Source organism: Ranitomeya imitator, chromosome 5 (genome assembly GCF_032444005.1).
Source record: "Ranitomeya imitator isolate aRanImi1 chromosome 5, aRanImi1.pri, whole genome shotgun sequence".
NCBI classification, from domain to species: Eukaryota; Metazoa; Chordata; class Amphibia; order Anura; family Dendrobatidae; genus Ranitomeya; species Ranitomeya imitator.
The window spans coordinates 451234940-451253117 of NC_091286.1; positions in this window are offsets into that span (position 1 = coordinate 451234940).

Sequence of the window (18178 nt, forward strand, 5' to 3'; positions counted from 1 at the left end):
TGAAGCTGTCGGTGCCAATGACAAAGTTAGAGGGAGCTGGAAGGTCTTTAAAATGATTACAGGGAACTAGGAGAGAAGCTGAAGGCCATGACCTCCAAGGTGGTGTTTTCAGGAATACTGCCGAAGCCACAGGCGTCCCTAGAAAGACAGCTGCAGTTTAGGGAGATAAATAAGTGGCTTAAAAATTGATGCAGGAAGGAAGGTTTTGGGTTCATGGAGAACTGGGCCGACTGCACCTGAATAGGGAGGGGGCAGCTGTGTTTCAGAAAAAAATGGTCAGATAAATGGAGGAGCATTTAAACTAGAATTTGTGGGGAGAGACGGTAGTTATGCTAATGAGGTAATAAATATAGTAGACAGAGAGAGTAAGCGAGTAGGGGTAAATTAGGATTTTAGGGGTCTGGGATATGCAAGGAAAGTGGGGAGCTGAGTAGGCATAACAAATGTGTTAATAGTATTGTGTCTGCTGGCAAATGCAAGAAGTCTCACAAACAAAATGAATGAACTGGAGACACTTATGTAGGTCACAAAATACGATGTGGTCGGCATTACGGAAACCTGGCTGGACAAAAGCCATGATTGAGTGACAAATGTAGAGGGTTACACTACATTTAGAAAGGACAGGAAAGACAAAAAAGGTTGAGGGATGTGTATTTTTTTAAATCCAACTTAAAGGGACACTGTCACCTGAATTTGAAGGGAACAATCTTCAGCCATGGAGGCGGGGTTTTTGGGTGTTTGATTCACCCTTTCCTTACCCGCTGGCTGCATGCTGGCTGCAATATTGGATTGAAGTTCATTCTCTGTCCTCCATAGTACACGCCTGCGCTGTGCAAGATTGCTTTGTGCAGGCATGTACTACGGAGGACAGAGAATGAACTTCAATCCAATATTGCAGCCAGCATGCAGCCAGCGGGTAAGGAAAGAGTGAATCAAACACCCAAAAACCCCGCCTCCATGGCTAAAGATTGTTCCCTCCAAATTCAGGTGACAGTGTCCCTTTAAAACTTGTGCTCAATGATGACATAGGGGGAGCTGCGACAATGTGAGTCAGTATGGGTAAATGTACATGTTGATGGCAATAATGGAAATCTACTACAGTAATTGGAGTTTGCTACATGCCTCCTAATATACAGGGAGGAAAATAAGTACTTGATACACTGCTGATTTTGCAAGTTTTCCCATCTACAAAGAACAGAGAGGTCTGTAATTTTTTACGTAGGTACACTTCAACTGTGAGAGACAGAATGCAAAGATAAAAAAACTGAAAATCACATTATAGGATTTTTAAATAATTAATTTGCATTTTATTACATGAAATAAGTATTTGATCATCTACCAACCAGCAAGAATTCTTTCTGGCTCTCACAGATCTGTTAGTTTTTCTTTAAGAAGCCTCCTTCTCACTCATTTCCAGTGGCGTAACTACCACGGTCGCAGCAGTCGCCACTGCGACCGGGCCCGGGGGAAGTCAGGGGCCCCGGCAGGTCAGATGCACGCCGACACCAGCAAAAAGTTAAAAACTGTTGCCGTGCAGGTGATTCCTCCCGCACGGCAACAGACAGACCGGCCCTCCACCTGACCTGCCGGGCGCACACATCAGATCAGCAGCCGACGCCTGATCTGAAAGGAAGAGCTGAAGATCCTGTGGTGACGTCATCACTATCATAGGGCTTTCACCATTTATCAGCTCCGCCTCCTGATCACATGACGATGACGTCACCACAGGTCCTTCAGCTCTCAGCAGCTCAGTCCTGGTTGTGTGCAGCTCGTGTTCTCTGGTATCAACCAGCAGCAGATTTCCGGTTCCTGCTGTTCTGGTGAGATGTGGAGACAGGGGCAGAATGTGGAGACGGATGGGGCAGAATGTGGAGACGGATGGGGCAGAATGTGGAGACGGATGGGGCAGAATGCGGAGACGGATGGGGCAGAATGGGGAGACGGATGGGGCAGAATGCGGAGACGGATGGGGCAGAATGCGGAGACGGATGGGGCAGAGTGCGGAGTCGGATGGGGCAGAGTGAGGAGTCGGATGGGGCAGAGTGCGGAGTCGGATGGGGCAGAGTGAGGAGTCGGATGGGGCAGAGTGAGGAGTCGGATGGGGCAGAGTGAGGAGTCGGATGGGGCAGAGTGAGGAGTCGGATGGGGCAGAGTGAGGAGTCGGATGGGGCAGAGTGAGGAGTCGGATGGGGCAGAGTGCGGAGTCGGATGGGGCAGAGTGCGGAGTCGGATGGGGCAGAGTGCGGAGTCGGATGGGGCAGAGTGCGGAGTCGGATGGGGCAGGAGCATGGGCAGGATGTGGATTTGGGTGAAAAATATTTTGGCGGGGGGGGGCCCCATTTGAAAGTTCGCACCGGGGCCCATAACTTTGTAGTTACGCCACTGCTCATTTCCTATATTAATTGCACCTGTTTCAACTTGTTACCTGTATAAAAGACACCTGTCCACACACTCAATCAATCACACTCCAACCTCTTCACCATGGCTAACATCAACGAGTTGTATAAGGACACCTGAGACAAAATTGTAGTCCTGCACAAGGCTGGGATGGGCTACAGTACAATAGACATGCAGCCTGATGAGAAGGCAACAACTGTTGGCACAATTATTACAAAAAGGAAGAAACATGATATGTCAATCTTCCTCAGTCTGGGGCTCCATGCAAGAACTTGCCTCATGAAGTAAGGATGATTCTGAGAAAGATCAGAAATCAGCGCAGAACTACATTGGAGGACCTTGTCAATGACCTGAAGACCTGAAGACAACAGCTGAGATAACAGTCTCAAACATTTCTGTTAGTAACACACTTTGATGTCATGGATTAAAATCCTGCAGTACACTCAAGGTACCCCTGCTCATTGAGGGGAGGATGGATGGGGTCATGTATCGCGAGATGCAACCTCCTCTCAGTAATAGTATTGAAGAGGGGCTGTGGCTCCATAAGAATCATTTCAAGGTCCTGGAATGGCTGAAACCTGAAAGATCTGGAGAAGTTCTATATGGAAGAGTGGACCAAAATCTCTGCGGCAGTGTGTGCAAACTTGGTCAAGAACTACAGGACCTCTATAATTGCAAACAAAGGTTTTTTCTCAACTCCTGGGTATTACTATTGCAGGGAGAGCTGCACACCGCAGCAAGGGAGCTGAGAGTAGTGCGGCGGGGATCTCACCAGGTAGCAAACAGGACCTGAACCATGTGAAAGGGAAAGAGGTGGTTGAGGGCGGCGCCAGACGCCGGGGTGCAGAGGAGACGATATACACTGGAAAGTAGTTAAACATGCCAAGATCAAAACCAAAAGATAACGAGGTAACCAAGGGGTGAGACGGATGGATAGTCAGAAAAGGAAATCAAAAGTCAGAAAGCCAGAAGAACAAACCAGCAATTGCAAACCGAGCAAACACTCAAGGGGTCAGACCCACAGACTAAAGGAAAGTATAGCTGACAGGGAATCCTAGTCTGGAGTGAGTATAAATACCCCTCCCAGATCCAAATAGATGCCAGCAATATTAAACTTGAGAGAGCAGGACTTGAACCATGTCCTATACCATGACTGTACCCCCTCTTAATGGGGGCCACTGGACCCCAAGGCTTCTCAGGGTATCTGGCATTAAAAGCCCACACCAGTCGATCAGCGTGCACAGAACTGGCCGGAACCCATGACTGATCCTCAAGGGAATATCCCTTCCAATGTATTAAGTACTGAAGCCTTCGGCGCACCCACCGTGAATCAATGATGCACCCTACCTCGTACTCCAGCTGACCCTCTACCAACACTGGCGGAACATTGGATGAGGAATCTTCTCTAACCGTCCCCACCGGTTTTAATAGGGAACCTGTGGAAGACAATAGATATTTAGAAGGAGATGTGCAACTGGAAACTATAGGCCACCAGGTTGATCACCTCCACAATCTTATACGGACCTATAAACCTGGGGCCCAGTTTCATAGAGGGTATCTTAAGCTTGATGTTACTTGTGGACAACCACACCTTCTCCCCCACTGCCAACATCAGAGATGACCCCCTCCTCCTATCCGAAAATCATTTGTACCTTTTCTGGGCTTTAGAGATGTTCCCCTGGACCTCCCTCCAAAGGGTTCTCAAATGCAGTTCCATGGCCTCAGCACCAGGACAACCTGAATCCATGCGGGAAAATCCCCCAAACTGCGGGATAAACCCATAATTGACCTGAAAGGGGACTTTACAGTAGACTGATTAACACGACAATTGAACGCAAATTCTGCCGTGGGTAATGCCTCACACCAGTCTTCCTGTCTGGACGAGGCCAGGCATCTCAGAATTTGCTCCAATGATTGATTCCTGTGTTCAGTCTGTCTGTTAGATTCCAGGTGATAAGCAGAGGAGAATGATAACGTGACCACCAACTTCTTACAAAATGCTCTCCAAAACCTGGCCAAAAATTGCACACCCCTCTCTGACACCACATTCACCAGTAACCCATGCAACCGAACTATGTGTTGTATAAATAAGTGGGCCAAGGTTTCAGCAGCTGGTAACGTGGGTAACGGTACGAAATGGGCTTGTTTAGAAAACCTATCAACCACCACTCATACCACAAAGTTGCCCTTGGAAGGAGGAACATTAGTGATAAAGTCCATGGACATATGTGTCCATGGCTTATGCGGAATTAGCAAAGGCACCAATTCCCCGGCCGGCTGGACCTGAGAGTATTTAGAGTGAGCACATACCTCACAAGTATTCACAAACTTTTTGATATCAGCAACCATAGAGGGCCACCAAAAACCTCTAGCCACTGCCCCCCTGGTAGCTGCGGTGCCAGGGTGTGCACTTAACACAGCATCATGAAACTCCTGCAGGAATGTGAGATGGAAATGTTCGGGTACAAACTATTTACCAAGGGGGTTTATTCCTGGAAGCTTGTGCTTGTGCATCCAGAATCTCTCTCTGTAACTCAAATGAGACTTCTGCCACAACCACTCCCAGTTGAAGAATGGAGGAAGGATGTTCTGGAGGGGACACAGAATCAAAAGTTTGGGATAAGGCATCTGCCTTTTTCATTTTCAGACCCTTGTTGGAATGTAATGGTAAAATCAAATTGAGAAAAAAAAGTGCCCACCTAGCCTGTCTGGGGGTCAATCTCTTAGCGGACTCGATACAGGCCAAATTTTTATGATTAGTGATGACCGTAATGCCTTCATTCTTCGAAGGCCAATTTAACCGCCAACAATTCCCTGTTGTCGACGCTACAGTAAGCGCTGTCCCCCCAGCTTGTGGTGCTGAAGCCCCATTCATTTCTTCTCTCCAGCAGCATTCGCTGGAGAGAAGGAATGAAAAATCTTTTTTTTTTGTTAAAATAATGATACCGGTAATCTACCCCCTTCCACCCCCTGTGCGCCCGCCCGCTGGCATTAAAATACTTATCCAGCTCCCTCGGCGCTTCCATCCTCTCAGCGTCACAGCTCTTCCTGTATGAGCGGTCACGTGGTGCCACACATTACAGTGATGAATATGCGGCTCCACCTCCCATAGGGGTGGAGCCGCATATTCATCACTGTAATAAGCGGCACCATGTGACCGCTCATACAGGAAGAGCTGCGACGCTGAGAGGAAGCAGCGAGGGAGCTGGGTAAGTATTTTAATGCCAGCGGGCGGGCGCACAGGGGGAGGGAGGTGGGAGATTACCGGGAACTTTATTTTAACAACAACAACAACAAAAAAAAGATTTTTCATTCCTTCTCTCCAGCGAACGCTGCTGGAGAGAAGAAATGAATTCTGGATTCAGCACCCAAAGCAGGGGACAGCGCTTAACTCTAGCGCTGTCTCCTGCACGGTGCGTGTGGTACCCAGTCGGCACACGGCTGCCGCACGTGTGCCACACTGATGTGCCACGTGAGCACACGGACACACGGATACGTATAACTACGGTACCGATTTTTCCGGTACCGGAATTATCTGGACTTGTGGGACAGGCCTAAGAGAATATGAATGATAACACCAAAACCTTTTCTCCACTTGTGGTTAGTGGTTGGGTAAAGTCATTTATTGTCAAACTATTGTGTTTTCTCCTTTTTAAATCATAATGACAATCCAAAACATCCAAATGACCAAAAGTTCACATACCCCATTTCTTAATACCGTGTATTGCCCCCTCTAACATCAATGACTGTGCTGTTCCACGTATGTTTTTATATATGTTGTTATATTTTACTCTGCTGCCACCCAATGGTCTTTTTCCGTATGGCAGCTTGTTATTCATTTATTTCTTGTGGGCATGTCTTACTTCTAGTTCAGGGGTCAAGTCTTCTCTTCCTCTGGCAGCCATTTTCAGTTTACTTTCTGTTGTGAGAGGACTCTCTTTAACAGGCTTAGGAAGTCATCAGTCTTTCGACCACTCTTTTGTTGCTCACACTTGCAGTCATACTTGGTGCTACATCTTACTGTACCTTGTTTACACCTGCATTTCTGGAGAAAGTACTGTATTACCAGTTATTGGCTGTATGTCCAGATTTCCAAATAAACAAGTCTGGATTGCACAATCCCTGGTGTGCATCATCTCTTTGGACACTGAGCAGCATTGGTCCTGTCTGCCTCACAGCGAGGAAATACGAAGGTACGATTCTCTCTCACAACGCTTAATAATCAATCACACCTCCATTCGCCTCATGTGGGGACAGAACAATCGAAAGACTGCCTTGAAGCCCGGCCAGAATCATCGTTATATCCCTATCCATGTGCCCACGCTCTGCCTGCTCACATACTGCAGCCCTTTTCTGCTAAGAAATCTCTTGCAGCATCACCTCAGACCGCATTGTGCATAAAGACTCTCTGTGTATTATACCACATCGCTGCAGATTGTCGGACCGCAGAACCCCACAATTCTCCAAAAACACCTTGGGAATTTTATCAGGGGGTCGCAACTAAGCTGCACTGCGATTTCCAGCCCCCAATTCAAAAGTTCAGTTTCTTAAAGGGACAGCACACCTTAAATCAAAATAGCCAAAAAGGACCTTACGCAGTTGCCCAATCCTGAAACAGAGCAAATACAACCCGATACTGTCCACTATGAAGACCGGGAAGCAGAGCCGGCTTCTGCAGCAGACCCAGATGCACGACCAGTACGCTCCATCAAGCCAACATTAAAGGTCCTCGATAATTACCATTCCACAAGGGATGAGCTCAATGACAACCTGGACGACTTATGGGAACGAGCCACCTCCCTCATGTCAAGCATCCAATGCACAAAAATGATGCAGTGAGTTTACAGGACACTATAAGACAGCTAAGTAAAAAGGGCAGCACACTGCAGCGCCAAAACATGCAAACTTGAAAACACGAAATTTGAACTGCATTACTGCACTAGAAATATGAAAAATGAGAGCTTTTAGCGCATAAAAATGGCCATATTTATGTGTACCTCGTAGCCACTTTACGGCATCTCTCTTATACGAGGTCCTACGCTTGACCTACCTCACCGAGAATAAACGTCTCCATCTGAATGGGTACATGTGAAACCTCTTCTTGGACTCAAATTCTCTCTTTCTGTGGAGGGGTATTGGACCTACTATAATTAAAACACCTGTGGCTAGGAGGCGGGGAGTGCACGATCAGAAGGCTAAAGAATACATTTCAAAAACCTGACCTGCACATCCAAACATAGACTGAGTGTGAACAGGTGCTGAACCCAGAGTCGCCAACTCGTATATAGTTAAGTAAAAAGGGCAGCACACTGCAGCGCCAAAACATGCAAACTTGAAAACACGAAATTTGAACTGCATTACTGCACTAGAAATATGAAAAATGAGAGCTTTTAGCGCATAAAAATGGCCATATTTATGTGTACCTCGTAGCCACTTTACGGCATCTCTCTTATACGAGGTCCTACGCTTGACCTACCTCACCGAGAATAAACGTCTCCATCTGAATGGGTACATGTGAAACCTCTTCTTGGACTCAAATTCTCTCTTTCTGTGGAGGGGTATTGGACCTACTATAATTAAAACACCTGTGGCTAGGAGGCGGGGAGTGCACGATCAGAAGGCTAAAGAATACATTTCAAAAACCTGACCTGCACATCCAAACATAGACTGAGTGTGAACAGGTGCTGAACCCAGAGTCGCCAACTCGTATATAGTTAAGTAAAAAGGGCAGCACACTGCAGCGCCAAAACATGCAAACTTGAAAACACGAAATTTGAACTGCATTACTGCACTAGAAATATGAAAAATGAGAGCTTTTAGCGCATAAAAATGGCCATATTTATGTGTACCTCGTAGCCACTTTACGGCATCTCTCTTATACGAGGTCCTACGCTTGACCTACCTCACCGAGAATAAACGTCTCCATCTGAATGGGTACATGTGAAACCTCTTCTTGGACTCAAATTCTCTCTTTCTGTGGAGGGGTATTGGACCTACTATAATTAAAACACCTGTGGCTAGGAGGCGGGGAGTGCACGATCAGAAGGCTAAAGAATACATTTCAAAAACCTGACCTGCACATCCAAACATAGACTGAGTGTGAACAGGTGCTGAACCCAGAGTCGCCAACTCGTATATAGTTAAGTAAAAAGGGCAGCACACTGCAGCGCCAAAACATGCAAACTTGAAAACACGAAATTTGAACTGCATTACTGCACTAGAAATATGAAAAATGAGAGCTTTTAGCGCATAAAAATGGCCATATTTATGTGTACCTCGTAGCCACTTTACGGCATCTCTCTTATACGAGGTCCTACGCTTGACCTACCTCACCGAGAATAAACGTCTCCATCTGAATGGGTACATGTGAAACCTCTTCTTGGACTCAAATTCTCTCTTTCTGTGGAGGGGTATTGGACCTACTATAATTAAAACACCTGTGGCTAGGAGGCGGGGAGTGCACGATCAGAAGGCTAAAGAATACATTTCAAAAACCTGACCTGCACATCCAAACATAGACTGAGTGTGAACAGGTGCTGAACCCAGAGTCGCCAACTCGTATATAGTTAAGTAAAAAGGGCAGCACACTGCAGCGCCAAAACATGCAAACTTGAAAACACGAAATTTGAACTGCATTACTGCACTAGAAATATGAAAAATGAGAGCTTTTAGCGCATAAAAATGGCCATATTTATGTGTACCTCGTAGCCACTTTACGGCATCTCTCTTATACGAGGTCCTACGCTTGACCTACCTCACCGAGAATAAACGTCTCCATCTGAATGGGTACATGTGAAACCTCTTCTTGGACTCAAATTCTCTCTTTCTGTGGAGGGGTATTGGACCTACTATAATTAAAACACCTGTGGCTAGGAGGCGGGGAGTGCACGATCAGAAGGCTAAAGAATACATTTCAAAAACCTGACCTGCACATCCAAACATAGACTGAGTGTGAACAGGTGCTGAACCCAGAGTCGCCAACTCGTATATAGTTAAGTAAAAAGGGCAGCACACTGCAGCGCCAAAACATGCAAACTTGAAAACACTAAATTTGAACTGCATTACTGCACTAGAAATATGAAAAATGAGAGCTTTTAGCGCATAAAAATGGCCATATTTATGTGTACCTCGTAGCCACTTTACGGCATCTCTCTTATACGAGGTCCTACGCTTGACCTACCTCACCGAGAATAAACGTCTCCATCTGAATGGGTACATGTGAAACCTCTTCTTGGACTCAAATTCTCTCTTTCTGTGGAGGGGTATTGGACCTACTATAATTAAAACACCTGTGGCTAGGAGGCGGGGAGTGCACGATCAGAAGGCTAAAGAATACATTTCAAAAACCTGACCTGCACATCCAAACATAGACTGAGTGTGAACAGGTGCTGAACCCAGAGTCGCCAACTCGTATATAGTTAAGTAAAAAGGGCAGCACACTGCAGCGCCAAAACATGCAAACTTGAAAACACGAAATTTGAACTGCATTACTGCACTAGAAATATGAAAAATGAGAGCTTTTAGCGCATAAAAATGGCCATATTTATGTGTACCTCGTAGCCACTTTACGGCATCTCTCTTATACGAGGTCCTACGCTTGACCTACCTCACCGAGAATAAACGTCTCCATCTGAATGGGTACATGTGAAACCTCTTCTTGGACTCAAATTCTCTCTTTCTATGGAGGGGTATTGGACCTACTATAATTAAAACACCTGTGGCTAGGAGGCGGGGAGTGCACGATCAGAAGGCTAAAGAATACATTTCAAAAACCTGACCTGCACATCCAAACATAGACTGAGTGTGAACAGGTGCTGAACCCAGAGTCGCCAACTCGTATACAGTTAAGTAAAAAGGGCAGCACACTGCAGCGCCAAAACATGCAAACTTGAAAACACGAAATTTGAACTGCATTACTGCACTAGAAATATGAAAAATGAGAGCTTTTAGCGCATAAAAATGGCCATATTTATGTGTACCTCGTAGCCACTTTACGGCATCTCTCTTATACGAGGTCCTACGCTTGACCTACCTCACCGAGAATAAACGTCTCCATTTGAATGGGTACATGTGAAACCTCTTCTTGGACTCAAATTCTCTCTTTCTGTGGAGGGGTATTGGACCTACTATAATTAAAACACCTGTGGCTAGGAGGCGGGGAGTGCACGATCAGAAGGCTAAAGAATACATTTCAAAAACCTGACCTGCACATCCAAACATAGACTGAGTGTGAACAGGTGCTGAACCCAGAGTCGCCAACTCGTATATAGTTAAGTAAAAAGGGCAGCACACTGCAGCGCCAAAACATGCAAACTTGAAAACACGAAATTTGAACTGCATTACTGCACTAGAAATATGAAAAATGAGAGCTTTTAGCGCATAAAAATGGCCATATTTATGTGTACCTCGTAGCCACTTTACGGCATCTCTCTTATACGAGGTCCTACGCTTGACCTACCTCACCGAGAATAAACGTCTCCATCTGAATGGGTACATGTGAAACCTCTTCTTGGACTCAAATTCTCTCTTTCTGTGGAGGGGTATTGGACCTACTATAATTAAAACACCTGTGGCTAGGAGGCGGGGAGTGCACGATCAGAAGGCTAAAGAATACATTTCAAAAACCTGACCTGCACATCCAAACATAGACTGAGTGTGAACAGGTGCTGAACCCAGAGTCGCCAACTCGTATATAGTTAAGTAAAAAGGGCAGCACACTGCAGCGCCAAAACATGCAAACTTGAAAACACGAAATTTGAACTGCATTACTGCACTAGAAATATGAAAAATGAGAGCTTTTAGCGCATAAAAATGGCCATATTTATGTGTACCTCGTAGCCACTTTACGGCATCTCTCTTATACGAGGTCCTACGCTTGACCTACCTCACCGAGAATAAACGTCTCCATCTGAATGGGTACATGTGAAACCTCTTCTTGGACTCAAATTCTCTCTTTCTGTGGAGGGGTATTGGACCTACTATAATTAAAACACCTGTGGCTAGGAGGCGGGGAGTGCACGATCAGAAGGCTAAAGAATACATTTCAAAAACCTGACCTGCACATCCAAACATAGACTGAGTGTGAACAGGTGCTGAACCCAGAGTCGCCAACTCGTATATAGTTAAGTAAAAAGGGCAGCACACTGCAGCGCCAAAACATGCAAACTTGAAAACACGAAATTTGAACTGCATTACTGCACTAGAAATATGAAAAATGAGAGCTTTTAGCGCATAAAAATGGCCATATTTATGTGTACCTCGTAGCCACTTTACGGCATCTCTCTTATACGAGGTCCTACGCTTGACCTACCTCACCGAGAATAAACGTCTCCATCTGAATGGGTACATGTGAAACCTCTTCTTGGACTCAAATTCTCTCTTTCTGTGGAGGGGTATTGGACCTACTATAATTAAAACACCTGTGGCTAGGAGGCGGGGAGTGCACGATCAGAAGGCTAAAGAATACATTTCAAAAACCTGACCTGCACATCCAAACATAGACTGAGTGTGAACAGGTGCTGAACCCAGAGTCGCCAACTCGTATATAGTTAAGTAAAAAGGGCAGCACACTGCAGCGCCAAAACATGCAAACTTGAAAACACGAAATTTGAACTGCATTACTGCACTAGAAATATGAAAAATGAGAGCTTTTAGCGCATAAAAATGGCCATATTTATGTGTACCTCGTAGCCACTTTACGGCATCTCTCTTATACGAGGTCCTACGCTTGACCTACCTCACCGAGAATAAACGTCTCCATCTGAATGGGTACATGTGAAACCTCTTCTTGGACTCAAATTCTCTCTTTCTGTGGAGGGGTATTGGACCTACTATAATTAAAACACCTGTGGCTAGGAGGCGGGGAGTGCACGATCAGAAGGCTAAAGAATACATTTCAAAAACCTGACCTGCACATCCAAACATAGACTGAGTGTGAACAGGTGCTGAACCCAGAGTCGCCAACTCGTATATAGTTAAGTAAAAAGGGCAGCACACTGCAGCGCCAAAACATGCAAACTTGAAAACACGAAATTTGAACTGCATTACTGCACTAGAAATATGAAAAATGAGAGCTTTTAGCGCATAAAAATGGCCATATTTATGTGTACCTCGTAGCCACTTTACGGCATCTCTCTTATACGAGGTCCTACGCTTGACCTACCTCACCGAGAATAAACGTCTCCATCTGAATGGGTACATGTGAAACCTCTTCTTGGACTCAAATTCTCTCTTTCTGTGGAGGGGTATTGGACCTACTATAATTAAAACACCTGTGGCTAGGAGGCGGGGAGTGCACGATCAGAAGGCTAAAGAATACATTTCAAAAACCTGACCTGCACATCCAAACATAGACTGAGTGTGAACAGGTGCTGAACCCAGAGTCGCCAACTCGTATATAGTTAAGTAAAAAGGGCAGCACACTGCAGCGCCAAAACATGCAAACTTGAAAACACGAAATTTGAACTGTATTACTGCACTAGAAATATGAAAAATGAGAGCTTTTAGCGCATAAAAATGGCCATATTTATGTGTACCTCGTAGCCACTTTACGGCATCTCTCTTATACGAGGTCCTACGCTTGACCTACCTCACCGAGAATAAACGTCTCCATCTGAATGGGTACATGTGAAACCTCTTCTTGGACTCAAATTCTCTCTTTCTGTGGAGGGGTATTGGACCTACTATAATTAAAACACCTGTGGCTAGGAGGCGGGGAGTGCACGATCAGAAGGCTAAAGAATACATTTCAAAAACCTGACCTGCACATCCAAACATAGACTGAGTGTGAACAGGTGCTGAACCCAGAGTCGCCAACTCGTATATAGTTAAGTAAAAAGGGCAGCACACTGCAGCGCCAAAACATGCAAACTTGAAAACACGAAATTTGAACTGCATTACTGCACTAGAAATATGAAAAATGAGAGCTTTTAGCGCATAAAAATGGCCATATTTATGTGTACCTCGTAGCCACTTTACGGCATCTCTCTTATACGAGGTCCTACGCTTGACCTACCTCACCGAGAATAAACGTCTCCATCTGAATGGGTACATGTGAAACCTCTTCTTGGACTCAAATTCTCTCTTTCTGTGGAGGGGTATTGGACCTACTATAATTAAAACACCTGTGGCTAGGAGGCGGGGAGTGCACGATCAGAAGGCTAAAGAATACATTTCAAAAACCTGACCTGCACATCCAAACATAGACTGAGTGTGAACAGGTGCTGAACCCAGAGTCGCCAACTCGTATATAGTTAAGTAAAAAGGGCAGCACACTGCAGCGCCAAAACATGCAAACTTGAAAACACGAAATTTGAACTGCATTACTGCACTAGAAATATGAAAAATGAGAGCTGCAGTGTGCTGCCCTTTTTACACTCAGTCTATGTTTGGATGTGCAGGTCAGGTTTTTGAAAACTATAAGACAGCTAGACACGGCCCACGGCAGATACAAGAGACTGTCCGCAAAGTATGCTGCCTTCCTAAAAGACTCTAAAATTGATGAAGCCCTATCAGAGTTAAGCGAGGCAGATTCCACAGACAGAGGAAGGGACACCGCCGTGCAAGACGCCAAAGATAAAGCAGAGCTTCGTATCGCCCATCTGCAAGAAACTAGATCGCACAGGTCAGCCTCGTCTAAACACTCTGTTCGGTCATATAAATCATCCTGCTCAAGAACTTCAGCCCTCAGCGACAGAATTCTAGAGGCCCGTTTAAATGCAGAGCGATCCAAACTAAGACGTTCATACACAGAAAAGGAAGCAAAAGCAGAGGCCCGAGCCAAGATTCTTGAAGCAGAGGCAAAAGCAGAAGTCAGAAAAGCAGAAGCAGAGGCCCGAGCAAAGATTCTTCAAGCAGAAGCAGAGGCAGAAGCCAGAAAGGCAGAAGCAGAGGCCCAAGCAAAGATTCTTCAAGCAGATGCAGAGGCAAAAGCAGAAGCCAGGAAAGCAGAAAGAGAGGCTTGAGCAAAGATTCTTCAAACAGAAATGGAGGAAGAAATCGCACTAACTGAAGCAAAAATACTCGAGCAAGCATTGAAGCATAACTTCGACCCGATTTGCCTGCCACCACAGGAAGAATACGATCCAGCTGTTCGTACCAGAGCCTACCTGCAGAAACAGATTCCTGCAGTGCACACCTCCTCCAGCGACGTTCAACCCAACATTGCGGAAACGTCCAAGTCAGCCCAACCTATGGTGCCAGTATCGCCCACAGCACCTACAGAGACCCAAGACCAACGCCGTGATGCACCCCCTCAGGAGCAGTCATCACCGCAAGACGACCGCAAGGCACACTCTAGCCCGCCTCCACAGTTCAAGCAGCAGTCATCAGAATCTCCAGAGGTTAAACCACAGTGCAACCCTGCAGCGACATCATTCTACCCGGGAACTATTCACCCTTCCACGCCACACAGCTTATACGCCTGAGGGGCACCACAAGCTAATACGGTAGCAAGGAGTGAAGGATCGGACATGTCCGAGTTTGCCAGGTTCATGGTGAGCAGAGAGCTAATCAGCACTAGCCTCTCAAAATTCGACGACCGTGCAGAGAACTACAGAGCCTGGAAAGCAACCTTCAAGGCAGCCATTGCTGATCTCAACCTATCTGCAGAGCAGGAGCTCGACCTCATGGTAAAATGGTTGGGTCCTGAATCCACAAACCGTATCAAGAGTCTTAGGACTGTCTATGTGGGGCAAGCTGAAGCAGGTCTCGCTGCTGCCTGGCAGAGACTCGAAAGAACCTACGGTAGCGCTGAAGCCATAGAAAAGTCCCTATTCAAGAGACTGCAGAACGTTCCACAGATCAACCTTAAGGAAGCCCACAAGCTTCTGGACTTAAGTGATCTGCTTATGGAGCTGGATCTTGCTAAAAGCGACCCTCGTCTGTCTGGACTGTGCTACCTGGACACTGCCCATGGGGTGAACCCAATCGTCTCAAAGCTTCCACATAGTCTGCAAGAGAAGTGGGCAGTGTGTGTCTCCACGTATAAAAGGTCACATGACGTCACCTTTCCTCCGTTCATTCAGTTCTGCAAGTTCATTGACGAACAATCCCAGATGAGGAACGACCCTAGCCTCGACTTCCTGGAGTCTAACACTGCAGCTCCAGCAACACCTTCATCAAGGTATGAAAGCATCACACATAGACGCAAGGACTCAAGGAGCAGTGTAAGCGTCAGAAAGACTAACCTGCCATCACCTGCAGTATGTGCCGATAAGCAGAACACTATTCCGTTGAGGGATAAGTTTTTCAATCGTGAGTGTCCCATTCACAAAAGACCACACTCACTGAACAAATGTAGAGGCTTCAGGTCCAAAACCATGCAGGAGCGCAAGAAAATCCTCAGCGAACTGGGGGTATGTTTCAAGTGCTGCGCTTCATCAGAACACATGGCCAAGGACTGTAAATCTGCCATTAAGTGTGAAGAGTGTCACAGCGACAGACACCCATCAGCCCTGCACCCAGCCTCAGCCACCAGCGTTCCAGCAGTCGCAGTTACCTCTAGTCCCGCTATAAACCATGGCGGGGAGCCACAGAATCATACCAAGTCCTCCACAGCTGTTTCCTGCTCATGCTCAGAGGTATGTGGGGAGAATCAAAGTGCTAAATGCTGTGCCAGAATATGCCTAATTAGAGTCTATCCACAAGGGCAACCAGAGAAGGCAGTAAAAATGTATGCCATCATTGATGATCAGAGCAATCGATCCCTAGCTGGACCTAAGTTCATTGAAGCCTTTAGAATCAAGGGACCAGCAACGCCCTACACTCTGAATACTTGCTCGGGGGTGCATAGAGACTAGCGGCAGAAGAGCACAAGGTTTCATCGCTTCTCCTGTCAATGAAGCCATAGAAATACCCAGGGGCGGACACAGACTGCAGAGGGCCCCTGTGCAAGAAATCTTCCTGGCCCCCCCCCCCCATACCACAACATATAATGCTCCATACAATTCATTATTTAATATTGCCCCATTGATGCTCCATATAAAGCTGTGCCGCCACATATAATGCTCCATACAATTCATTATTACTTCATAGATGCTATGGAGCATCTAAGGGGTAATAATGAATTGTATGGAGCATTATATGTGGCGGCACAGCTTTATATGGAGTCCATATAAAGCTGTGCCGCCACACATAATGCTCCATACAATTCATTATGGCCCCATAGATGCTCCATATAACGCTGTTCCACATATAAATGCTGCTGCTGCTGCAATAAAATAAAAAAAATGACATACTCACCTCTCGTCTCTGCCCGCCCGCTGGTCCTCACCGTCCCATCTCTCCGCACTGACTGTTCAGGCAGAGGGCGGCGCGCACACTATATGCGTCATCGCGCCCTCTGACCTGCACAGTCACAGCAGAGGACGCGGAAGATGGAGCGGTGCCCGGCACGTGGATCGTGGACAGGTAAATATGATACTCACCTGCTCCCGGCTCCTTCTCCCGGACTGTGGACAGATGGTCTCCGCAGACTCCGGGCACGGCAGCTTCTTCACCAGTGGTCACTGGGTACCGCGGCGCTCATTACAGGATTACAGGTATCACAACAATGCCGTGTATGTCCGTCGCCGTCGGGGCCTCCTCTCCTGCTCTGGGCCCCCCTCCCGCTCTGGGCCCCGATGCGGTTGCACCGGTTGAACCGGCGGTATGTCCGCCCCTGGAAATACCCCTACCTACGCTAATCGAATGCGATCAAATACCAGACCAAAGGGATGAGATCCCTACCCCGGAAGCTGCTTTCCACCAACCACATTTAAGGCACCTAGCCAGCGTTATCCCACCTTTGGACACAGATGCTGAAATCCTACTTCTGCTTGGCAGAGACAATTTGAGGATACATAAGGTCCGCCAACAGTGTAATGGTCCTGACTACGCCCCCTATGCCCAGAGACTTGATTTGGGGAGGGTAGTCATAGGAAATGTATGCTTGGACCGAACAGGAGTCCATTCCTTTAAGACCTACGTACGCCGAGACGGGCGCACTACTTTCTGCAAACCATGTCCTCATCACTATGAGGTGAAGGAAAAGCTTCCAGATCCTGTACAGCTGCCTGATGTTATCCTTTCTCCCTATGCAACTTGGGAAAATCGGTGTTTCGTACCACTAAGGATGACAACAAAGTAGCCCCGTCTATGGAAGACAAGGAATTTGTCAGGATAATGGACAATGAGTTCCTTAAGGATGAGACCAATCACTGGGTTTTTCCCTTACCCTTCCGAGCTACCAGGGTAAGGTTCCCAAACAATCGTGAACAAGCCTTGTCCAGATTCAACTCTCTCCAGCGCACACTAAGCAATAAACCAGAGATGAAAGAACACATCGTCACCTTTATGGGCAAAATATTCCATAACAACCATGCGGAGCCAGCGCCTCCCTTAAAGGAAAACGAGGAGTGCTGGTACCTACCCTTGTGATGAGGGAACAGCCGCCATCTTGGACGGGCATACTAACAGAGATTGGCATGACTCCATTTTGTCTCCTGGTCACAGGTCTGCAGAGAGGAGTGCTCCTGGCCCCCACCTTTTCTAATGAATAAAGTTCCTATTAGTATGGTAATGGGCTGAGCACAGTGTGGCAGGCAGATAGAATTTCAAAGCCTGAGTGAGGAAACCACACCAGCAGGGGACATGGAGATGCTTGGGGGCTTAATTAAAGCACGCATGTCAAGTGGCCACAGGATACACATCTATTAAGGCCGTCCAGTCGAACCGTCTCCAACATGGAAACGTGAATTATGGATGCATCGTCCGAGGTACCGGCTCATAAAAAATATCCCCC